The 26,615-nt window shown below is 44.6% G+C and overlaps 1 protein-coding gene across 7 annotated transcripts in view; it reads right to left on the bottom strand.

Annotated features, from left to right (window-relative positions):
• ELAVL3 (ELAV like RNA binding protein 3) overlaps positions 1–26,615 on the bottom strand; it is an 86,944-nt gene that overhangs the window by 26,903 nt on the left and 33,426 nt on the right. The gene's annotated exons all lie outside the window — the stretch shown is intronic.

Genomic DNA, 26,615 nt, shown 5'->3' with positions numbered 1-26,615 from the left:
CCACTGATCCCTAAACGAAAGCTACCAGGATGAGTGTGCACCAATACAACTAAGAAGAAAAATCTTCCCATTGCTCCTTTGTATATGCTGATCTGAATATATGAGAATTTCAATATGCTACTGACTGGGCTGGGGGGAAAATAAAGGTGCTACGCCTTGATTTCCTACCATGTCCTATGAACTTCCACACACTTTCAGGCACAGCCCTTCAAAATTTAAGGCAGTTCCCAGCTTAACTATATATTCCCAATCACTCCACGGATATCACAGCCTTGAGCAACTTCAAAATAGTGCTTGTCACCATTTTTTCATTTGTATAAATGAATCTATTAAAATATATACTTATTCAAAAATAGTCTGTTCCTTTGAGTTGATGGTGGTGATGGGGAAATCAGCCTGGTCGCAAGCTGCATCTGAAGAATAGTCCATCTTCTCTGGGGCTCTACAGGTCCCATTCCACCCCCACCCACCCCTGGACATACTGGCACAACTAAATTTCTTCCCAGGACATTTGTCCCGATTGCCACAAAGGCTCTGGGCAAGCAGCAGTTCCCCTTTGCCTTCCAGCAGACTGCTGTTCTGGTAGCAGAGCAGTGACTCCCTGACAAACTATTGATCAGGCTATTATCTCTAGCCTCAGGCCAGAGCTGGATATCATAAAAGAAAAACGCTTTACTGCCCTGCAAGGCCTGCCATTAATTCTGCTTCTGAAGGCAATCAATGACTTGCCATTCTGATTTCACTATCAATATGTAGAGTAGTTTTGAGAACTTAGCATCAAAACGCAAAAAGTGAGATAGGAAAAGAACTCAGGCGCTTTGGCTTACAGATTGCACTCCACAATGCCAATTCATACAGCCATTTTAAAAACATCTTGAAATCAACACAAGATGGGGTTTTCACAGTACTGGTGTGCTGATCCTCCTGTGCATGCTCCAACATGTGCCTGCTCTGTAACTTAACCACATTGTGGGATATATGATGGGATGCATCCGAGAGCATTGAAAAAATCATCCTGGACTGATTGACTTCAATATGTTCAAACTGATTGCATGAACAGGCTCTCTGCTGGTGGAGCTGCGGCTCTTTCAATATCACTGGGATTTCAACATCTAAAATCAAGGCTATAGAGACCTGTTCTTGGTCAGACACCTTGGCCTCTCCAGACTGGGCTTTTGCTTTGGGGGTTTCTAGCTCAGGTTGCACCTCTCTCTTTCTGGAGTTGGGGAGGGGGTGCAATCCCCTTTGTCTATTGTATCCTAGGTACATAAATGTGCCATTGCCAAGGGCTTTCTTCAAAAAATGGCTCAGCATCACACGGTTTGCAGTTGCTCTCCCCAATTCTGTGTAGCCCGACTATTAGCAGGAAATAATGTCCTGGCCTGTGTCTGGGCCACAGATGATTCTGTACACACAGCATAAGAATCAGGCATCCAAGTTCTCCGAAACCTGGTAGTCCGCTTCAGTTTTCAACTCAACTCAGCCCTGTCCAAAAGTATCACCAGTAGGAAAGCAGGAAAGCAAAATGATCACTACTTTGTGAATAGGGCAGATTACACATCCGTTCTGGGCCAATTCACATGTTAGAATCATAGAATAGTAGAGTTGGAAGGGGTCTATAAGGCCATCGCGTCCAACCCCCTGCTCAATACAGGAATCCAAATCAAAGCATTCCCGACACATGGCTGTCCAGCTGCCTCTTGAATGCCTCCAGTGTTGGACAGCCCACTACCTCTCTAGGTTCCATTGTCTTTCTGTTCTAACAGTTAGGACGTTTTTCCTGATGTCCAGTTGAAATCTGGCTTCCTGCAACTTGAGCCCATTATTCCATGTCCTGCACTCTGGGATGATTGAGAAGAGATCCTGGCCCTCCTCTCTGTGACAACCTTTCATGTACTTGAAGAGTACTATCATATCTCCCCTCAGTCTTCTCTTCTCCAGGCTAAACATGCCCAGTTCTTTCAGTCTCTCCTCATAGGGCTTTGTTTCCAGTCCCCTGATCATTCCTGTTGCCCTCCTCTGAACCTGTTCCAATTTGTCTGCATCCTTCTTGAAGTGCTGAGACCAGAACTGGACGCAGTACTCAAGATGAGGCCTAACCAGTGCTGAATAGAGGGGAACTAATAATTCACACAATTAGGAAACTATACTTCTGTTAATGCAGCCTAAAATAGCATTTGCCTGTTTTGCAGCCATATTGCACTGTTGGCTCATATTCAGCTTGTGATCAACGACAATTCCAAGACCTTTCTCACATGTATTCCTGAGCCAAGTATCCCCCATTTTATAACTGTGCATTTGGTTTCTTTTTCCTAAGTGTAGAACTTTGTATTTATCCCTGTTGAATTTCATTCTGTTGTTTTCAGCCCAATGCTCCAGCCTATCAAGACTATTTGAATTTTGTTTCTGTCTTCTATGGTATTAGCTGTCCTCCCCAATTTTGTATCATCCGCAAATTTGATAAGCATGCTCTGTACCTCCTCATCCAAGTAGTTAATAAAAATGTTAAAGAGCACTGGGCCCAGGACTGAGCCCTGTGGTACCCCACTCGTTACTTCTGCCCAGTCTGAGAAGGAGCCATTGATAAGCACTCTTTGAGTACGATTCTGGAGCCAACTGTGGATCCATCTGATAGTTGTTTCATCCAGCCCACATTTAGCTAGCTTGCTAATCATAATATCATGGGGCACTTTGTCAAAAGCTTTGCTGAAGTCGAGATACATTATGTCCACAGCATTCCCACAGTCTACAAGGGAGGTTATCTGATCAAAAAATGAGATGAGATTAGTTTGGCAGGATTTGTTCTTCATAAATCCATGTTGGCTCCTAGTAATCACTGCATTGCTTTCAAGGTGCTTACAGATTGACTGCTTTATAATCTGCTCCAGAATTTTTGCAGGGATTGATGTTAGGTTGACTGGTCTGTGGTTCCCCAGTTCCTCCTTTTTGCCCTTTTTGAAGATAGGGACAACATTAGCTCTCCTCCAGTCATCTGGCACTTCACCAGTCCTCCATGATTTTGCAAAGATAATAGACTGTGGTTCTGAGAGTTCTTCAGCCAGTTCCTTCAATACTCTAGGATGCAGTTTATCGGGCCCTGGAGATTTGAACTCATTCAAAGTGATTAGGTATTCCTTGACCATTTGTCTATCAATCTCAAGCTCCAATTCCGCCTCTTTTACTTCATGTTTCCCGGGAGGGTCATAGGCTCTTTTTTGGGAGAAGACTGAGCCAAAGTAGGAAGTGAGCACTTCTGCCTTTTCTTTGTCATCATCATTTTGCTATCCTCATTGAGTAGCTGTGCCACCGTTTCTTTTCTCTGTCTTTTACTGTGGACATACCTGAAGAAAGCTTTTTTGTTGCTTTATCATCCCTCGCTAACCTCAGCTCATTCTCAACTTTAGTTTTTCTGTGCAGTTTTTCTGTGCAGGGATATATATTTTTAACATATAGTGTGACTCCACCTCCCTTTTTATTCCTTCTGTTCTTTTTGAAGAAGTTCTATCCTTCCATTGCTATATTCCAGTCATGGCAGTCATCCCATGGGACTCATGTTAGACAGAGGCAAATGCAGGTCTGCCACTGAGCATACACAAGAAGAAGGTGCAGCCTTTGCAACACATATTTGTTTAATTCACTTAGGTGTACACCTATAAATGCAATCTGTGAAGCAGCCCCAAGTTTTACAGAAAGGCAGCTATGATAGAGACAGGCAGAAAGAGTAATTGAGTAACAGAAAAAAGAGACTGATAGTCACACAACAGGCAGACATATGTACTTTTATTGTATTGTATTATTGAGAACATCTGCATAATCTGCAAAAAATTGGCATGAATTATTTCTCAGATCCACTCTTGTGTTGATACCTTCAGTCCCTTTGTTCTTCAGTCTTTCACTGGCTTTGGTTGGAGCACCAGCACTTTCTGAGAAAGTCTGAGTGATCCATGCTTAGGTAACATCAATAAGACAGTTGCAATGCATTATACATGGGACTACTTACCCATGTAATAGTGTTTGGAATCTAGTCCAGAATACAGGGGTTTGGTTATTATTCATTTAATATATTTATATCTTACCTAATCAAAAGCATTTTGAGGTGTACAAATAATACAAATACTAAACATTAATACTTTAAACGAAGAAAACTCTGAACAACCAAGTAAAATAGCAACAAGCATTTAAACTAAAAACTAAAATACAAAAAAAGCAGCACACACACACACAACATTCTGTGAGTGAGTGGAGGTCACTCTATGTGGAATCAAGCCCTCAAGTCTCCCTTCTCCTCCAGTTCTAGGCTCTTGAAAAGTTTCCTCCACCCATTAAGATGGAGGCCCTTGCAACAGTCGAGATATCCGACTGATAGAATGTAGGTGAGCGTGTGCACGTTTTTCTACAACCTCTGCCCTCTCCCGCTGGGCTTCCAGCTGCCAATTGATGCTTTTGCAGAAGGGCTACATCCATTCTGTAATACAGACTCATTTGCTGAAACACCGTATTTTCAACTTGTATTTCAAGTAATTGACTCTCTCTCTACATAGCTGCTTTCAGCACAATCCTGTGCATGTTTTGTCAGTAGACCCAGTGTATTCAAAAGATTTATTCCCTAGCAAAAATGCTTAGGATTGCAGCCTTAACTGCAGAGTAAGTCCTATTTATTTATTTTATTTATTTAATTAAGCTTACATACCGCCCGACTAGCAACAGCTCTCTGGGCGGTGAACATTAAAAATACAATAAAAATAACACAAAACTGTACACAAAACTGTACAGTCTAAAATCAAAATATAATAATTTAGAATTAACAGGAATTAAAATGCCTCAGAGAAGAGAAAGGTTTTAACCTGGCGCCGAAAAGATGATAGTGTCGGCGCCAGGCGCACCTCCTCAGAAAGACCATTCCACAGTTCGGGGGCCTCCACTGAGAAGGCCCTAGATCTTGTCACCACTCTCCGGGCTTCCCTATGAGTCGGAACCCGGAGGAGGGCCTTCGTAGTAGACCGTAGTGTACGGGCCGGTTCATATCGGGAGAGGCGTTCCGACAGATATCGTGGTCCCGCGCCGTATAAGGCTTTATAGGTAAGTACCAACACTTTGAATCTGGCCCGGAAGCATATTGGAAGCCAGTGCAAACGGGCTAGCACAGGTGTTATATGCTCAGACCGCTTAGTTCTTGTTAGCAGTCTGGCCGCCGCATTTTGCACTAGCTGTAGCTTCCGAATCGTCTTCAAAGGTAGCCCTACGTAAAGCACATTGCAGTAGTCCAGACGCGAGGTTACCATAGCATGTACCACTGATGAGAGGTCCTCCTTACTCAGATAGGGACGTAGCTGGGCTACCAACCGAAGTTGATAGAACGCATTCCGGGCCACCGAGGCTACATGAGCCTCAAGTGTGAGGGAAGAGTCTAAGATGACTCCCAGACTACGCACCTGTTCCTTTAGGGGGAGTGTAACCCCATCCAGGACAGGGTATATATCCACCATCCGATCAGAGAAACCATCCACCAACAGCATCTCAGTCTTGTCAGGATTGAGTCTCAGTTTGTTAGTTCTCATCCAGTCCATTGTCGCAGCCAGGCAACGGTTCAGCACATCGACTGCCTCACCTGAAGAAGATGTAAAGGAGAAGTAGAGCTGCGTGTCATCAGAATACTGATGACAACGCACTCCAAAACTCCTGATGACCGCCCCCAGCGGCTTCATATAAATGTTAAAGAGCATGGGAGACAGAACCGAACCCTGCGGGACCCCACATTGGAGAACCCACGGTGTCGAATAATGTTCCCCAAGCACTATCTTCTGGAGACGACCCGCTAAGTAGGAGCGGAACCACTGCCAAGCAGTGCCTCCAACTCCCAATTCCGCAAGCCTCTCCAGAAGGATACCATGGTCGATGGTATCAAAAGCCGCTGAGAGGTCAAGGAGAATCAGCAGAGTTACACTCCCTCTGTCTCTCTCCCGACATAGGTCATCAAACAGGGCGACCAAGGCAGTCTCAGTGCCAAAACCAGGCCTGAACCCCGATTGAAATGGATCTAGATAATCGGTTTCATCCAATAGCGCCTGGAGCTGGTCAGCAACCACACGTTCCAGGATCTTGCCCAGGAACAGAACATTGGCTACTGGTCTGTAGCTGCTGACATCCTCTGGGTCCAAGGAAGGTTTTTTCAGGAGTGGTCTCACTGCCGCCTCTTTCAGACAGCCAGGGACCACTCCCTCTCGTAAAGAGGCATTAATCACTTCCTTGGCCCAGCCAACTGTTCCTTCCTTGCTAGTTTTAATTAGCCAAGAGGGGCAAGGATCCAGTACCGAAGTGGTCGCACAAGCCTGTCCAAGCACCTTGTCCACGTCCTCGAACTGAACCGACTGAAACTCATCCAACAAAACATGACAAGACTGTGCTCTGGACACCTCAGTAGGATTAACTGCTATTAAATAGGAGTCTAAGTCCCGGCGAATGCATGAGATCTTATGCTGGAAGTGTTCAGCAAATTTATTACATCGAGCTACCGATGTATCTGCCGTATCTTGTAGGCCTGGATGAAGTAGGCCACGAACCACTTTAAAAAGCTCCCGTGGGCATGAGAAAGGTGACTGAATAGTGGCGGCGAAATGTTGTTTTTTTGCCGCCCTCACCGCTCCTACATAGAGCTTAGTAGAAGCACGAACCAGCTCATAATTGCATTCGTCGGGAGTTCGTCTCCATCTCCGCTCAAGCCGCCTCCTATCTTGTTTCATCGCTCTCAGCTCTGGAGTATACCAAGGAGCTGTATGAGCTCTACAAAGGAGAGGGCGCGCAGGAGCGATCGTGTCCACTGCCTGGGTCATCTCTGCATTCCACAGATCGACCAGGGCTTCGACAGGAGCGCCAGTCTTATCAGCCGGAAAAACCCCCAGAGCCTTTTGAAAACCTTCAGAATTCATTAGTCTCCGGGGGTGGACCAATTTAATAGGTCCCCCACCCTTGCAGAGGGAAAAGGCTACTGAAAGTCTAAACTTCAGCAACCAATGATCTGTCCATGACAACGGGAGAGATGTAAAACTCCCCACATCCAGATCACTATCCCCATGTCCAGTAGCAAAGACCAGGTGAAGAGTATGCCCCGATGTATGTGTTGGGCCACTAACATATTGAGACAGCCCCATGGTTGTCATGGCGGCCATGAAGTCCTGAGCTGCCCCAGACAAAGTAGCCTCAGCATGAATGTTGAGATCTCCCAGTACTAATAGTCTGGGAGATCTCAACAGTATCTCCGAGACCACTTCCGTCAGCTCAGTTAGGAAAGCCATTGGGCAGCAAGGTGGGCGGTACACCAAAAGGATTCCCAGTCTGTCCCTCTGGCCCAACACAAGGTGCAAACACTCCAGACCAGTGATTGCATGGACATGGTGCTTGGTGAGTGAGATGGAACTCTTATAGACCACAGCAACCCCACCTCCCCGACCCTCAGATCTACCATGATGCTGAACCAGATACCCCGGTGGGCAGAGCTGGGAGAGACTAACTCCTCCCTGTTCGCCCACCCAGGTCTTGGTTATACATGCCAGATCGGCCACCTCGTCCACAATCAAATCATGGACGAGGGAGGTTTTATTTTGTACCGATCTGGCATTAAGAAGCAGCAACTGGAGATCTGAGAGTTGGCTGATAGGACAACCAACAACCCTGCGGGTATGAAAAGGACCAGAACGCGGCACAGCCACTACATGTCTGGGCCGCGTTCTCCTTACCTGGCACGTCTATTCTATTGAACTCAGTGGGATTTACTTCTGAGTAGATATGCAGAGTCAAGTTCATGATGCACAGGAGCTTCCATACAGGTACTTCTTATTATAAACAGACCAAATTGCAAACAGGTCACTGGCAAAAGGATAAATTTGGATTCAATGGGGGAAATTATAGGCTGGCATTTCTATGTCACCAATGACATCGTGTGGGTGTTGTGAAAGATCTGCATGCATGGGGAGCACCAACGCACCCCATGTCTCCTTACGTAAGGACTTGTTTTTGTGCCCTACCCTTCTTGCTGCTCTTCACTACACCCACTTTAATTTTTATAACACTTTTTAAAGCTTTGGAAGTCCAGTTAAACATAACAGAGTGTCATATGCTTCTCAGCACAAAGACAGCATGTGTAAAGGAAAAAATAATGTAATTCATTACGTAACCAGAGAATGACATAGCAGAATGAAATGAGAGAGAAAGGGATGGAACTGACAGAGGTAGACCTCCAAAAATGTGTTTTTCTTCCCCAAACCAAACTTAGTCTATGTTGAGTCAACTGATAGTGGCTGTGCTAGGTTTTTTCCTTTTGCTCCAGAGATGGTGCATGTTTCTTTAAGAACTTTCAGGCGGAGGATATGCTCTGTGGACATGGCTGCATCTGCAGAACATTGTGCTGTCCCACAGAGAAATGTCAAAGAAATAAACACCACTTGGAAGCAGGATGTCCATATGCAAAGGATGGTAGCAGGGCTCCCTCTTAATAGCTGTGCAGAAAAGGGAGATTTGGCAGGTGCAGCCTGCAAAGCAGAGAGGAGGAAAGCTGCATCTATTGAAATGTCCTTTTTTACACACACAACTGTTAGAAGGCAAGGAATCCTACTATTCTTTGCACCTGAATTTATTTTTTTTATTTATCATTAAATTTATACACCGCCTTTCCTCCCAGAAAGAGCCCAGGGCAGCATTTTGACAATTTCTACGCCATCTTTCCCCAGCGTAGTGGCCTGCAGATGTTTTGCCTGGTGGGCGCTACGTTCAAGAAAGCTACTTTAACTCAAATATGTGCATCTTGGATAGGGAGCCAGTGTAATGCAGTATTGGGCTTAAAGTTGAGAACCGCCACTTCAAGTTCCCACTCAAATGCTGAAACTCATTAGCTCTCAAGTGACAAGGTGCTAGCTCTCAGTGTCATCGTTTGAGTCCCGTGATGAAAGAAAGGCTGCATAGAAATGAAGTTAGACTTCTGCGAAGATAGAGATTTCATGAGACTAAAACGCAATTCCAAGCTTCTTAGGAAGAAGTGTTAAAACCAAAACTACCAAGGAAGTTTTAGTAATACAGAAAAAAAAGTTTTTATACATCTTTTCAAAAACCAAATGTTTAAACAGTGTGCAATTTGAAAGGCTCTTCTGTCACCAGAAAGGTAAAACAGAAAGATTAGGTAGGAAGGTCTTGGGGAGTTGTTGCACAGACTTTCTTAGCTCTCAGTTTTGGAACAGCCTCCTCCTGTTGTTCCTCTAGACAAGGTATTGTGCTCCCCCAGTTACCCACAGGCTGGGATCACACCGCCTAATCTGGTATCAGTTTCAAGCTCTGGCCCACTTTAGCCCTTCTAAGCCCTTAATTGGGATGATCCTCACTCTCTATCCTCTTTAGAACCACACAATGAGATTTGCCCCCCTTTACTCTCCCACTTTTGCAAACAAACATATGTTGGCGGGAGAAAGCATGGGGCTGGGAATTAGACTGAGATATGCGCACCCCCAGGATATATTCTCCACCCCCATCCACCTTGACCCCCTTTCCCACATGACAGCCATCTGTCCTAGGTTGCTGGCCCCAGGGGCCTGTAGGCCTGGTTGCCATGGCAGCCATTCAGTGTGTGATGCCTTGGCAACTTAAGCTGCTACCCCTAATCTGATTGCTAAAGGAGGGATGGAGTCTATAAACACCATAGAGCGCAGCTGAAGCTGTGATTAGAGAACTGAGACCCACTTTTACTCTCCGGTTGGGCCCCCATGGAGAAAGCTTCAAAACACCCATACCCTATAAAAAGGGAGCTGTTTCTGCATTGTCTGCAGCACAAATTAGGTGCTGGATAAATCAGGATGAGGTAGCAAATGATAGGAAAGACCCCTCCTCTGCCTGAGACCTTGGAGAACTACGACAACACTGGGCCAGAGGGACCAATGGCCTTGTGTAAGGCAGGGTAATGAGGATACAAGAAGCATCACACAAGTGTTAATATTTAACAGTATCTAACATCAGCAGTTTCCTATGCACTCTACAAATCTATCTGAGGAAAAGAACTGATCTTGCTTTAGTGAAAAAAAATACAGAAAAATATATGTCAGCACAGAATCCCACGTATTATATATGTTGCTGTCCCACAATAGCCACAAACTTGTAGAATACCAGCTAAATTCTACAACATACTTGGAATATAGACAGGAAAAAATCCCCTCAAGAATCTTAGTAAGTTTCTCTCATCCGGCAAGGATGTTCTCCAAAGATCAGCAAAAGTTACCTCCTATAGACAGATGGTTCCAATGTTCCACTGTCCACACTGTACTATGATCAAGAAGTGGACTTCAGGATGGAGCCACGCAGATAGATGGCTGAAGTCAACAGTATGAGGAAGCAAATTTAGTACCTACTTTCATAGTATCCTGAATGACACACCTTTACCATCCAGTAATAATAAATACCATGTATCTAAAAATCTAAGTGCTGTACAAAATTTGTGAAGTGACAGGACACTGCCCACAGGCTTACAACCAAAAAATAACAACATATATAATAAAGGGTCAAAGGACAAGAAAGGAAGGACTGAAAGAGGTAAAAAACCCCTGTGCTGAATAATTAAGAATAATACTAGCTGAAATAAATGGGATGTAAGATAGTTCTTAAAAGAGAAAGATTGGGTTGATTTCACTAATAGTTGAACAAATTCCAAAGATAAACGACAGAAAAAGAAAAGAACCAGAGCGATACAAGGAACAAGAAAGACGAAACTATGATAAAAGATAGAATGTAGGAAAATTTAAAAATAAGGAACAAAAACGTAAACAGAATATGGAATGTAAAAGGAAACCACTAACAGCAGCAAACAAGCGGGGGACGGAATGAGATGAAACTTCAGATCAGAAAAAAGATGAAGAGCAGAACGTAAACAAAGTTGCTTTGAAGGCTTCTGGGTGAAACTGCTACTTAAAAATAAAAACATAATGTAATAACCATGTAAGTAAGGCGTTTAAGATAGGTATACATAAATTAATGCTTGCTGTTCATTCCTGTGTCCACTGAGACAATGTTGCAATAGAGACAAAGCCTATCCACCACCTCTGATCTTGGATGGTCCAGATGCCATGGAAAAGGACCCAGTGGTTGTTATTAAAAAAAAAATGTAAACCCTGCTTTTCTACAAAGATCTGAGCCCGAAGAGTCACCCCCAAATAAGGTAATGGACTCTGCAGATATGCAAAAGTATTTAATTTGTAGATGACAAAAAGTTTAAAAAAACCCCACAGTCTGGCAAGGATCCATTTTCTTGCAATAACCTACCTGTACACCAGATTATTTACCTGGCTTTGTTGTGTTTTGGTTTTGTGTTCATGCATTTAGTTGGTCTTGGGCTTTTCCTTGCCATAACTGTACTCGAGATGTAGCTTTAATAAAACTCAATAAATACGTTAGAAAAGGATCTTTGCTCAGTGATTTCCAGGACCTATGGAATGTCAAATGTCAACTGAGTCAAAGAATGCCATGTAAATTGGAGGAGACCAAAAGAAGAGAGGGAGAAGGAATGGGGAGGGGATACTGACCTGTGTTAAGACCCTAACAGCGTATAGTATCCTAGATGGGAGGCATGGGGGGAATGCATGCCATGAGACTTAAAAAAAACCACTTCCCTTTCCAGACTATATGGAGATGTTTCCATTCTCCAGAAACCTTCCCACCCCCACCCCCCATGGAGCAATTATAATAATAATAATAATAATAAAATTTTATTTCTGAGTCGCCTATCTGGCCGAATTAACGGCCACTCTAGGCGACATACATTAATACACTAAAATACAATATAAAATAGATAAGACCATCAATCATCTAACCCACTCTTCCAGTTAATAACACGTTAACAACTAACCCATCCCAGAAATCCCATAGGCCTGCCTGAATAGCCAGGTCTTCAAGGCACGGCAGAAACCAATTAAGGAGGGGGCATGACGAAGATCAAACAGGAGGGAATTCCAGAGGGTGGGGGCCACAATTGAAAATGCCCTCTCTCTGGTCCGTACCAACCTTGCTGTTTTAGTTGGTGGAACTGAGAGGAGGTCCTGTGTGGCTGATCTCGTCAGGCGGCATAATTGGTGATGCTGGAGGCGCTCCTTCAGATAAACTGGGCTGAAACCGTATAGGACTTTAAAGGTCAAGATCAACACCTTGAATTGGGCCCGGTAAACAACTGGCAACCAGTGTAGATCTACTAACACCGGAGTGATGTGATCACGACGACGGCTGTTCTTAATCAGCCGTGCCGCCGCATTTTGTACCAATTGTAATTTCTGGACCGTTTTCAAGGGTAGCCCCACGTAGAGCGCATTACAGTAGTCTAAGCGAGAGGAGACCAGGGCATGTATCACCCATGGGAGCAGATGAACAGGAAGGTAGGGTTGCAGCCTTCGTATCAGATGTAATTGGTACCAAGCCGCCCGGCTCACTGCCGAAATCTGAGCCTCCATGAACAGCTGGGAGTCTAAAATGACCCCAAGGCTGCGGACCTGGTCTTTCAGTGGTAATCTTACACCATCAAACACCAGGTCTATATCTCCTAATCTTCTCTTGTCTCCCACGAGCAACACCTCGGTCTTATCGGGGTTCAGCTTCAGCCTATTCCTTCCCATCCATCCACTTACGGATTCCAGGCACTTGGACATGGTATCCACAGCCATAGAGCTGAGTGTCATCTGCATATTGGTGGCACTGCAGCCCAAATCTCCTGATGATAGCCCCCAGCGGCTTTACATAGATGTTGAATAGCATGGGGGAGAGGATAGAACCCTGTGGCACTCCACAAGTGAGAGGCCAAGGGTCTGAAAACTCATCCCCCAATGCCACCCGCTGATGACTGTCTGAGAGATAGGAACGGAGCCACCGTAAAACAGTGCCCCCTATACCTAATCCCTCCAGGCGATCTAAAAGGATACCGTGGTCGATGGTATCAAAAGCCGCTGAAAGGTCCAGGAGGACGAGGGTATATTCTCCCCTATCCAACGCCCTCCTCATATCATCCACCAGGGCGACCAAGGCTGTTTCAGTTCCATGTCCAGTCCTGAAGCCCGATTGGAATGGATCTAAATAATCTGCTTCATCCAAGTGTGTCTGTAACTGTTTGGCCACCACTCGCTCAATCACCTTGCCCAAGAATGGTAAATTGGAGACTGGGCGGAAGTTGTTCAACTCTTGGGGGTCCAAGGAGGGCTTCTTCAAGATGGGTTTTATTACCGCCTCCTTGAGGGCTAGTGGCATTGCACCCTCCTCTAAGGATGCATTTACCACTGCCTTTATCCCTTCGCTCAGTCTTTCTTTGTAGCTCATAATGAGCCACGAGGGGCAAGGGTCTAACAAGCAGGTGGTTGGCTTCACAGTAGAGAGCACCTTGTCCACTTCCTCAGAGGGAAGAGGCTGAAACCTAGTGGTTAGTGGTTTCCAGCACCTATGGAACACTGAGGGTGTCCTCTGTGAAGAAAATAAAAATTGGAGAGAGGATGAGCTGGCACATAGGATCAAGGAGATGTGTCCCATGATGTTATCCCCCTCCCTGGAATATACCGGACAGTTTCAGAATGGTGGGAAGTAATAAAACATGTTTTCCCTTTCACTCTCTCCAAAAGCCACTCTGACCTGAGATGATAGTTTCAGGAAGATGGGAAACAAAAAAAATATCCTTTTTCCTTTTCCCCATTCCTGAAGCAGACACCCCTTGCAGATGCCAAACAGCACAATGAAATCCTGTTAGGGGCTGGGGATACTTTACATTCTGTTGCTGGTCCCCACTTGTTAGATATAAAAGTCAGCTCTCAGTTTTCCTCTCTCATCCCGCCTCAGCATTCCATCACATTCCACCATGACTGAGGAACGGGATCCATAGAAATGTTATGAAAAAGGAGGGATGGAGCTATGCAAATAGAGGCTGGCTTAATACTCACAGGCTTCCATTGAGTCCTGGCTCCTATTGAGTTCTACAGGACAATGTAAACGAACTGCAATTTAGGGCACAATTGAGGGAGTACCAATTCTGCTTCAGCAGGACCAATCCAAGACATTTTCCTTAACTGAGGCAAAGAAAAAGATGGGTGCCCCTCCCAACCCCTATATAGAAGTGGACCAGACTGACAGACTGGTGATATGACAGGGTCATTCACAATAACTGAGGGCAGCGGGCCAGCACACGGCAGGCAAAGTGATACACATAGTTCTGTCCTCCACCATCTTGCTGCCGCCTCCCTGTATTGGCTACCTGAGGCAGCTGCCTCACTCTGCCTAATGAGTCAGCCTGCACTAGAGCACTGATGTTACCACTACCAGGGGCAAGCCTTGGCCCCTATCTCAGCGAGGTCTGTGAGGACTGGGAGGGTGTTTTGATATGGGCAAACAAAATGAGACACTACAAGAACTATTGTGACACTTTTCTGTTCACTTGCACAAACTGCCCCTTATGCTGACCCTGACTGATGGAGAAAGAACAGGTGGAAGAGCCATTGGTCAAATTTTATGTTCATGGCACTGCCGCACAAGAGTCCAGACTCCTCCCAGGGAGTCCTTGTGGAGGTGGGGTGCCTTTTCTTTCCCTGCCTGCTACTATGACCTGCTGGGACTAAAGGCTAACCTGGGGACTTTCCCAGCAGCAAAAAAGAGAGAGATGAATTCTTTCTGCAGCTGCAGAAGGGAAGGTACCACAAGTTGCTAGGTAAACACAGCTTCTTTCATTCCATCGTGGCACAGTCAGTGCATTATTTTGGGGGCTTCTTGGTAGTTCTGCACCCTCAGAAATTCAGGGGATGGTGGCCCAGAAGAAGCCTTTCTCTGCAGCAGCCCAAGTTGTGTAATTTCCTCCCTACAGAGGTACATCTTGCACCTTTGCAGTAGTTTTTGGCAAATGCTAAAGACACACCTCTTTACCCTGGCCTTCGGCACCTGAGATGTTGTATATGTATTTAGGATCCACCCTACTCCTGTGAATGTAATGTATTTTAATACTGTATTTTAAATTTCTGTAACCTGCCCTGCAACCTAACAGTGAGAGCAGGCAATAAAAATTGATGATGATGATGATGTGTTTTCATGATTGCTATACTCTTTGAGCCATTGGGAATATCTGCACTAGCACTCATTTGCTACTTAAGCAACGACTAGCTGTTGGAAAAAACAAACTTGCCCTACCCAGGATGGATGTTTTCAGCCTGCTACATTGAAACCACTTCATTTAAGGCAAGGTGGGCATGGTCAATTAAAAACATAGAGCACACCTAGAATTTTGCTAGAATATATTTCACTGCCCACTGTTTTATCTTGTGCAAACTGAGACACTCCTCATGTCCACTGGAGACTATTCTGCAGAATAGTCAGTGCTATTATTCCACAATTGTTTTTGGAGTTTCTTGGTGTATGTTTTGCAAAGTGTTGCTGTGCTTCATATATTCACAGAAACAGAAGCAAAAAAAATGATTTACTATAGGAAACTACATTAAAATTGTAAAGTAAATCAAACATAAAGTGACTATATGAACTATATCAACTGTATCTTACAGCACATGTCTTGTTTCTTTTATTTGGGCTGATTGCAGGTGTTGCCACCACTCACCATATGCTCAGAGGCACGTTACCAAATACTTCCAAGCTACACAGGAAGTGGATTGGACTATGAAAGACTACCCAAATTGTGTTTGGATTTTGACAAATTTGTAGGGCAGTACAATATATCAGAGAGGAGGTCAAGTCTCCTGCTCCCCTGGTGCATTCACTATAGCTGCCCAATTTCCCTGCTTTTAAAAGTTTGATAGAAATATCTGTGGACTATAGGTACGTTCGTGTGGTGTAGTGGTTAAGGTGTTGGACTATGACCTGGGAGACCAGGGTTTGAATCCCCACACAGCCATGAAGCTCACTGGATGACCTTGGGCCAGTCACTGCCTCTCAGCCTCAGAGGAAGGCAATGGTAAACCCCCTCTGAATACCACTTACCATGAAAACCCTATTCATAGGATCACCCATAAGTCGGGATCGACTTGAAGGCAGTCCATTTTTCATAGGTACATTCTTAAACCACACGGTTTTTTACCTGTTAGTGAATTTCTCTGCTTTTTAATCCGGGAGGCAAGAAATGGGATCCTGTGCAAGTTTGCTGAGAACGGATTGATCATTTGCATGCATATTGAGGGTTGTTAAGCAAGTGTTTGAGTTCAGGACTATACATTTTATAAGGTTTTGTTTTGAAATGAGCTTATGAGAAGCATCAGAATGGCATGGGGGTATTTTCAATATAACATTGTGGAATGTGAAATATCCATACTGGCTATAGTATACAGCCAATCTCTTGGCTGTATAATATCCCTGCACAGCAATACAGGAGGACGAGCTTGGTAGCTCCACCAAGAGTATCTGGATTAAAATAAATGGGGCAAGGAATAAAAGGAACATGGCGGCTGGCGTTTACTACTGACCACCCAATCTAGGAGAAGACGAGGATGAAACTTTTGAAAAGCAAATTGCGAATGTTTTGAGGAGACATGTAGTAGTAATGGGGCCCTTCAATTACTCCAATATCTGTCGAGAGATAAATTCTGCCAAACATGCCCCTCCAAGAAGTTCCTGACTTGTGTTGGAGATAACTTTCTCCTACAAAAAGTGGAGGAAGCAACTAGAGGATCAGAATCAAGTCAAGGATAGCTAACGGAAAGAGATGACTTGGTGGATGAAGTGGCAGTTACGGGAACTCTGGAGGTGAGTGACCACACTATACTTGATTTTAATGGAAGCAAAAGCTGACAGTACCTGTACCCTGGACTTCAGGCAAGCCAGTTTTAATTAACTCAGAACAATGGTAAGTGGCAAGCAACCCTAATGAAAAAAGTTCACGATTGGTGGGAGTTTATAAAAGAGGAAATTCTAAAGGCACAATGGCAAACAATTCTGTCAAGGAAAAAAGGGGGAAGACAGCAGAAGAAGCCAATGTGGCTTCACAGAAAGCTTAGAGGTGACCTGAAAACAAAAAAGGACATGTATAGGAAGTGGAAGGAACCCCAGGCCACAAAGTAAGACTACAGACAGGTAGCCCAGAACTGCTGAGAATGAGCTGAGGTTAGCAAGAGACTCCAGTAGCAACAAAAAAAAAGCTTTCTCCAAGTACATCCATAGTAAAAGACAGAGAAAAGAAATGGTGCTACTCAATGAGGAAGGCAAAATGATAACAGATGACAAAGAAAAGGCAGAAATGTTCAATTTCTACTTTGGCTCAGTCTTCTCCTAAAAGAGGATCTATGACCCTCCTGGGAAATGTGAAGTTGAAGGGGCAGGATTGCAGCTTGAGATTGATAGACAAATGGTCAAGGAACACCTAATCACTTTGAATGAGTTCAAATCTCCAGGGTCCGATGAACTGCATCCTAGAGTATTGAAGGAACTGGCTGAAGAACTCTCAGAAATGCTGTCTGTTATCTTATTGTAGAGGATGGATGAAGTGCCAGATGACTGGAGGAGAGCTAATGTTGTCCCTATCTTCAAAAAAGGCACAAAGGGGAAACATGGGAACTACAAACCAGTAGTGAGTGAATGGGCGGAGTGAATGGGCGGAAAAATGTCTGAGTGGTCGGTGGCCCTTCTCATGGATGAGATGGAGGAATGAATAAATTCCTAGTCAGAGATTATATCTTGTGGATAAGGAATTGGTTAAGAAGCAGAAAACAGAGAGTAGGAATAAACGGACAGTTCTCCCAATGGAGGGCTGTAGAAAGTGGAGTCCCTCAAGGATCGGAATTGGGACCTCTACTCTTCAACTTGTTCATTAATGACCTAGAATTAGGAGTGAGCAGTCAAGTGGCCAAGTTTGCTGACGACACTAAATTGTTCAGGGTTGTTAAAACAAAAAGGGATTGTGAAGAGCTCCAAAAAGACCTCTCCAAACTGAGTGAATGGGCGGGAAAATGGCAAATGCAATTCAATATAAACAAGTGTAAAATTATGCATATTGGAGCAAAAAATCTGAATTTCACATACACGCTCATGGGGTCTGAACTGGCGGTGACCGACCAGGAGAGAGACCTCAGGGTTGTAGTGGACAGCACGATGAAAATGTCGACCCAGTGTGCGGCAGCTGTGAAAAAGGCAAATTCCATGCTAGGGATAATTAAGAAAGGTATTAAAAATAAAATAGCCGATATCATAATGCCGTTGTATAAACCCATGGTGCGGCCGCATTTGGAATACTGTGTACAGTTCTGGTCTCCTCATCTCAAAAAGGATATTATAGAGTTGGAAAAGGTTCAGAAGAGGGCAACCAGAATGATCAAGGGGATGGAGCGACTCCCTTACGAGGAAAGGTTGCAGCATTTGGGGCTTTTTAGTTTAGAGAAAAAGCGGGTCAGAGGAGACATGATAGAAGTGTATAAAATTATGCATGGCATTGAGAAAGTGGATAGAGAAAAGTTCTTCTCCCTCTCTCATAATACTAGAACTCGTGGACATTCAAAGAAGCTGAATGTTGGAAGATTCAGGACAGACAAAAGGAAGTACTTCTTTACTCAGCGCATAGTTAAACTGTGGAATTTGCTCCCACAAGATGCAGTAATGGCCACCAGCTTGGATGGCTTTAAAAGAAGATTAGACAAATTCATGGAGGACAGGGCTATCAATGGCTATTAGCTATGATGGCTGTGCTCTGCCACCCTAGTCAGAGGCAGCATGCTTCTGAAAACCAGTTGCCAGAAGCCTCAGGAGGGGAGAGTGTTCTTGCACTCGGGTCCTGCTTGCGGGCTTCCCCCAGGCACCTGGTTGGTCACTGTGAGAACAGGATGCTGGACTAGATGGGCCACTGGCCTGATCCAGCAGCTCTTCTTATGTTCTTATGTTCAGTTAGCCTGACATCAATCCCTAGGGAATTCTGGAGCAGTTTATAAAGCAGTCAGTCTGTAAGCACCTTGAAAACAATGCAGTGATTACTAGAAGCCAACATGGATTTATCAAGAACAAATGCTGCCGGACTAATCTTATCTCATTTTTTTAATCAGGTAACCTCTCTTGTAGACTGTAGGAGTGCTGCGGACATAACATATCTTGACTTCCCGCAAAGCTTTTGACAAAGTGCCCCATGATATTCTGATTAGCAAGCTAGCTAAATGTGGGCTGGATGGAACTACTATCAGGTGGATCCACAGTTGGCTCCAGAATTGTACTCAAAGAGTGCTTATCAATGGTTCCTTCTCAAACTGGGGGGAGGTAACGAGCGGAGTACCGCAGGGCTCTGGGCCCAGTGCTCTTCAACATTTCTATTAATGACTCAGATGAGGAAGTGCAGGAAATGCTTATCCAATTTGCAGATGCCAGCTAATACCTTGAAAGATAGAAACAAAATTCAAAAGGATCTTGATAGGCTGGAGCACTGGGCTGGAAACAACAGAATGAAATTTAACAGGGTAAGTGCAAAGCTCTGTACCTAGGAAAAAGAAACCAAATGCACAGTTATAAGATGGAGAACACTTGGCAAAGAAATGCAACATGTGAGAAGGATCTTGGAATTGTTGTGGATCACAAGCTGAATATAAGTTTGATGTGACTGCAAAAAAGGCAAATGCTATTTTAGGCTGCATTAACAGAAGTATAGTTTCCAAATCGCGTGAACTATTGGTTCCCCTCTATTCAGCACTGGTTAGGCCTCATCTTGAGTACTGCGTCCAGTTCTGGTCTCCACACTTCAAGAAGGATGCAGACAAACTGGAACAGGTTCAGAGGAGGGCAAGAAGAATGATCAGGGGACTGGAAACCAAGCCCTATGAGGAGAGACTGAAAGAACTGGGCATGTTTAGCCTGGAGAAGAGAAGACTGAGGGGAGAGATGAGAGCACTCTTCAAGTACATGAAAGGTTGTCACATAGAGGAGGGCCGGGATCTCTTCTCGATCGTCCCAGAGTGCAGGACACGGAATAATGGGCTTAAGTTGCAGGAAGCCAGATTTCCACTGGACATCAGGAAAAACGTCCTAACTCTTTGAGCCATACAACAATGGAACCAATTACCTAGAGAGGTAGTGGGCTCTCCCACACTGGAGGCATTCGAGAGGCAGCTGGACAGCCATCTGTTGGAATGCTTTGATTTGGATTCCTGCATTGAGCAGGGGATTGGGCTGTAAGGGCAGTTCGGCAATGGAACCGACTGCCTAGGGAGGTGGTGGGATCCCCTTCGCTGGATGTCTTCAAGCAGAGGCTGGACAGCTATCTGCGGGAGATGCTCTAGCTGTGGATTTCCTGCTGTGAGCAGGGGGTTGGACTCAATGGCCTACAAGGCCTCTTCCAACTCTATGATTCTATGATTCTAGGCTTTATAGGCCCCTTCCAACTCTACTATTTTGTGATTCTAGGTAAGACTATTTGGTGTTGCCTACACCAACTGCAGCAACTCTCCAGGGTCTCAGAGGTCTTACACCGTTTCCTGTCATCTCATCTTTTTTTCTCTCAAATGAAGATGGAACTGAACGTGAGACTTTCTGAATGCAAAACATGTTCTCTACCAATGAGTTACAGTCTCTCTTAATTTTCTATCTTGTGGTAATTTTTTTTTAAATTTTTTATCAAGGTATGATGGGGAAAAAATACAGGTTGTGCAGGTGGGAAAGTGGACAAATTTGGGACTCTTACCATGTAGGTGATGGAGAAGCAAGTGCAGAGAGAACATGGGATCAGGGAAGGTTGGGTGTGGGTGAGGCCACCTCATCCACCAACCTAACAATGGGAGAATATGGAAATGGGCTAAGCTGCTACAAAACTGGGTTTCAAGGGATAGGACTGAAACAAAAGTCTGAGCCGTTTTTACTTTACTTGCGGTTAACAGTGGGGGAAGGTTCAGACCCATAGTCAGGGAAGGCTAGGCGGCCCGCCCCACAAAAAAAATGTCTACTACCCCAACACTTTTGTTTCCAAGAAATAAAATAATTAAATTTATTTTAATTTAAAAGGCTCCCCCCCATATTGTGGTCCCCCCCCAAACTTTTAGGCTGGTTACAGGCCTGGAGGTGTTTTCCTGACTGAACTGTTGCCTGCCCAGGGACTATAAATGGTGCAGTGGAAGAGGCAACAATGAATTGTTCGATGTGTAGGAAGGCACATTACAGTGCACAAGTTTTGCTCAACTTACACATTCAGAATGGGTTTAAGTCCACAGTTTGGCACAATTACAAGGAGAAAATGGAGAATGACTGGTTCTGTACTGGGAGGTGCCCATTATTTCCCTCTCGCCTACCAGAAGAGAATCAGTTGTTCTCCATCTTATCCTTCTTTTGATGTGGAGTAAGCGGTGGATTTGCCTGCAGTACATTGGGTTCTGGACTGCATAACTTGATCTGCGAAAGCTCTGAATTTTTTCTTTAAAAATTGCTATCATTTTCTCACCATGATTTTTCATTATTGGGGAGATAAGCATCAGCACACTTGGCTGAGATGGCTAGGAAAGGTCTTGGCCTGGGGCTTTTCTCTGCAAGTGCCACCACTGTTAGTGCCAACCCCGCACCCTTTGCACATCAGAATCAATAACAAACATGGGCTTCACAATCCATCCATAATTTCACCACTGAACACCTAGTTCCCCCTGTATTCCTTGGAGACATTCATAGCTATCTGCTAAACCAAGTTGTTGCTTCAACTTGCCTTTTTTGGGGGGTTGCCGTACAGCAAAGACTAGCCAAACAGTACAGATCTTTGTCTTGGCCATTGCTCAGAACAGCCTTCATCTGGAACTCCAGTGCTCCCAATCCTAAACTCCACTGAACTGTGATGTATCCATGGATGGCTGGTGGTGGTGGTCAACCAGGGACCTCTCCATTCATTTCAGCACTGGAAAACATACAATGGGTCAATCCCCACAAACCCAACATGTCAGAGCACTCACAAGTGAGATGAATGTATCAGAAAATGGCAACTCATGGTGTCTTCTCAACATCTAAAGAATCCTATAAATCAACCCTTGGTCAGGCCAAAGCTGATCTTATAAGGTGAAAGTCATCCTTAACAGAATCAAGAAATCCCAGGACTGTCTGAACTGCCATACTGAGCCAATGTGATGTGGTGGACAGAGCAAGGCTAGAGAATCTCTGGCCCTCCGGATGTTGTTTGACTCCAGAAACCTGTTTTATAGTGACCAATGCCCCAAGCTTTCTCCCCCTGCAATTTTAGTCTCTGCCCCCAATAAAAATTGTCTTGCTATACCCCTGGAGCGGGGGAGGGAATGGACAGAAAATGAAGGAGAGAAGGAATGAAACAGTATTCTGGAAGAAGCCATAGCAGGACCCCTGAAAGGGGGGGGGGAATTCCACACTGAACAGGTCCCCCTTGTAAAATCTGATGGAATGTTGTCTCTCTCTGTCTCTTTCTCACACATATACATATGTATCCAGAGGAATAATGCTAAGAACCATTCCATGAATAATAATGAAGCTTGGCATTTATATCAAGCTTTTCCTTGGTGCTCAAAACACCCCACATACTTTATGTCAGTGAGTAATTAATTCAACAACCTTGCAAGGTTTTATCATATTATTTATTTATTTGTTTGTTTGTTTGTTTGTTTGTTTGTTTCATTTCATTATAGGCCCATTTTTACAAATGAGCTGAACTGAGGAAATACTGGGATGTCTAAAGCCACCTAGTTAGTCTGGGGCTGAAGCAAGATTAGAGCAGGGAACCCTCTTTGCCACTATAATGTATCAACATCAAATTGGGGCTGCAGCAATTGAGCAGCAAGCATTGGCAATGCGTTGATTGCATTTTAGGCTGCAGTCTGAATGGCAGTACAGATGGCCCCCAGGTAATTTTCTTAGCTGCACCTGAACAGCACCCCCCATCATTCATTCATTCATTTATATCCCTCCCTTCCTCCCAGTAGGAGCCCAGGGTGGCAATCTTCTTTCACATTCAGACTGGAACTGGGCTATGGAAAAGACAATGAGCTGCTTATATAAGGAATGGAGGAGGGGATCTACTGTCTCACAAGGTACACATCACTATGCCAGGGTAGGGTCACTTAAGCTAACTGACACAAACTCTTCACCCTTTGCTTCACACCTTTGTGCTTTAACAACTTCATCCAGCTTCAGATGCTAGAAATGTGAGACTCTTCAGTGTTCACTGACCAACCTCAGAGAGCTCTCTGAAGTCAAGGTTCATGTGCCTGCCAGGGGATTTGGGCTGGCAGAGTGAGCTGAGGATGGGTCGTTCTCTCCTGTCCTGCTCCCTCTCTGCCACACACATATACCCAGCCACTTGCTAAATGTGACTGTAAAATGTGACGTACAGCCACCAAAAGACACTGAAAAAGAGAGCACATTTATTACCATCCCCAGGATTTGGGGGGCGGGGCGGGCTGACAATGCTTTCTGTAGATTGTGACAGCTTAAACTATCTTTGTGATTCATTTTAGAATAGGGAAGTCTAGTTCCAAGCAGTAACCTAGAAATCCTCTATTTCTCCCACCCCAACAGCCCTCTTCAGTAACTAACCACTGGACAGTATTCCTCTTTTAGAGTGGAGGAAAGATCCTAAGAAGTGTGTGGTCCAAAGGCCTTGCTTTGTGTGCCCAGTCTCTAAACCCCAGAAGTCCTGACCCGTCTCTGCATGGAAAAATGAGGCCGCGGCCACCACCATCAACATCATCATCTCTTCTTATTGCGCAGAAAGAAGAGGAGGAATATAAAGTGTGAAAAATATACATAAATGCACACTACTGCCACCTTATTCCTCCCCTCTCTCCACACGGAGACAAGCACAGCATACAAAACAATGCCTGCCCAGCCAAGCCTTCAGGACAATGCAGCATTGAGTGCCCAGGCGACAGGGGGCACAAGGACTGCCAGCCACCGAATGCTGCTATTCTTACATACATCCGACACGCCCACACCAACAATGGCACACACAGTTCCCTCCTCTCCAGAAAAGGAAACTGTAGGGAGAGCAAGACAATCAGGGAGAAGAACTACAGGGGGGTGGGAGGAAGGTCTGCTTTGAGTCCTGGGAGATTGGGTCATTAATTACAGGATAGCAGCATGGAATACAGGCCAGAATTCCTGGGTTCTCTTTCCATACTGATAGAAGTAGTGAGGTAGGAGTAGATTTCTGCAAACCTGGATTACTGGATTGTCTTCTTTAATAATGGACAAACATTTAGACTTCATACACTTCTTCCCTATCAGAGATAATATTCACAATAGGACAGTAAATATATACTTCTCAAGGAATAGAGTGTTTATTTGCTATGGCTTCCCAAGCAATGTACTTGTAGCAACAGGAGCACACTGTTTTACTTTGTGAAGCAGCTCTTAGTGCCCAAGGATAACCAAAGATTTATATTAACAGTGTATGTTTAAAAAGTACCTCTAGAAAATACTTTTAAAGCAAGCGTTATACACATGTGAAATCAGGTTTCTCTGTGTATATATCCCTTCATTCATGTACCTAAAATTCCCCTTCCTGCTCCGACAAATGGGGCTGCACGTATGTAGCACTTTAAACGAAGTTGAAATCCTGTTTCAGCTGTCCAAATAGGGAAGGGAGACTGGATACCAATCCCCCTCCCATTTCCCAATCAAACAGCTGATCTGGAGGATTTCAGTGGCCTTGGAGGGTAAGACAGAGGGGAGCCTGAATGTGAATTGTGGTGGATCAGTGCTTTCACTGTTTTACTCTATTGATATTTTATAATCTAACATGCTATTATGTATTTATTCGTGTATACTCACACTGCAAGAATCATGCAATGAATCTAATCACTATGCAACATCCAAAGACCCTTGAAGATAGCCAGTCCCAACATGCCACTGTCAACATACACAATGAAATCTCAAGAGAGACTTGAAATCAAGTTGTTTTCATGCTGGTATTGCATCAAGCCACATTTTATACTCCAAGTTTAACGTTATTTTGCTCCTAATTATACAAACACCATTTTCAGAGCAGGGAGAAGAACCCAAATGCTACGCTTCTCCATAGCTAGAAATGATTATTGCTAAGCATTAACACTGACTTACTGCTCACCCTATCCTAAAGGTTTAGGACAGGAATGTTAAGTTATCTGATCTAGCCCTCTATTCTTGGGCATCAAATGGCAGTTCAAACAGTAATGCAGTAATGGCCACCAGCTTGGATGGCTTTAAAAGAAGATTAGACAAGTTCATGGAGGACAGGGCTATCAGTGGCTACTAGCCGTGATGGCTGTGCTCTGCCACACTAGTCAGAGGCAGCATGCTTCTGAAAACCAGTTGCCGGAAGCCTCAGGAGGGAGAGTGTTCTTGCACTCAGGTCCTGCTTGCGGGCTTCCCCCAGGCACCTGGTTGGCCACTATGAGAACAGGATGCTGGACTAGATGGGCCACTGGCCTGATCCAGCAGGCTCTTCTTATGTTCTTAACAGAAACTTACACACTGCTTCTGTAAGAGTCACTTTAGCCCATGAGTTACCATGTACAGTAGGGCCCTGCTTGTCGGTGCCACACTTTTCGGCGTTCCACTAATACAGTGGCGCCAGTGGGGCAATCAGCTGGAGTGCAGGGAGCTCCAGCCACCGCACTCCAGCTGACAACAATCAGCTGGAGCAGTGAGCTTCCCGAGCTCCAGCTGATCAGCTGGAGCGTGCAATCAGCTGGAGTGCGGGGAGCTCATGCGCTACAGCTGATCGCTGTCAGCTGGAGGTCCCCGCGCAACAGCTGAGTAGGGCCCCACTTTCTGGCGGTTTTTGCTTTTCAGCGGGGCCCTGGAATGGAACCTATGAGTGGGGCCCTACTGTATAAGGGGGGGATAGATCAGAGATGGGAAACCTGTGACTCTTCAGATGTTGCAGGACTACAACTTTCATAATCCATGACCATTGGCCACGCAGGCTGGCGCTGATGGGAGTCGGGAGTCTGCAGAGTCACAGATTCCCCACCCGTGGCATACATGGTACTGACAGCTGCCATTAAAAAATCAACCCAAGAGGAATGTGTCCAAGAACAGTTTCCAGGAAGGATGCCTAGTTGGGAGAAAGCACCATATCACTTTTGATTGCAGGCGCTCCTTCTGGGAAATGCAAATGTAGCCACAAGGGAATGTCTACGTCTACACATACAGTACAGATATTTATCTTCCAAATGAACTTCACATTTTCTACAACTTTATTCACATTTTAATTTTCATGTGAAATCTTGACAGTCAAAAAATAACTCCATTGGGTTGACCTTAATGGAAAACAATTGCCTGGCCACTGAAAGCACAATTCATGCTTTGCCCCTGACATGTTCACCCATGAGCTAATTTATCAGCCTCTCTCAGCAAACAGCTATGACCTGCTTCTATCGACTCCCTTGTTGTAGGAAAAGTTTCCAATTTTCCTTTTCTAACCAGCAACCAAGCAGGTTATGGCTCAGCAGCTCCAGGCACTTTCAGATGTCATAGACTGTTTATTTTATTTATTTATTTATTTTGTTCAATTTTTATACCGCCCGAAGCCAGAGGCTCTCTGGGCGGTGCACAATAAATACAATACAATAAAAAATACATTAAAATGACAATAGTAACACTGTGCATATATTTTAAGCAACTAACAGCCTGGTCTGTATAACAACAATAAAATGTAAAATTTTTAAAAAGCCTGGAAA

The sequence above is a fragment of the Rhineura floridana genome, chromosome 1 (genome assembly GCF_030035675.1).
Source record: "Rhineura floridana isolate rRhiFlo1 chromosome 1, rRhiFlo1.hap2, whole genome shotgun sequence".
Lineage (NCBI taxonomy): Eukaryota > Metazoa > Chordata > Lepidosauria > Squamata > Rhineuridae > Rhineura > Rhineura floridana.
This window is presented reverse-complemented; position numbering and strand designations above follow the sequence as displayed.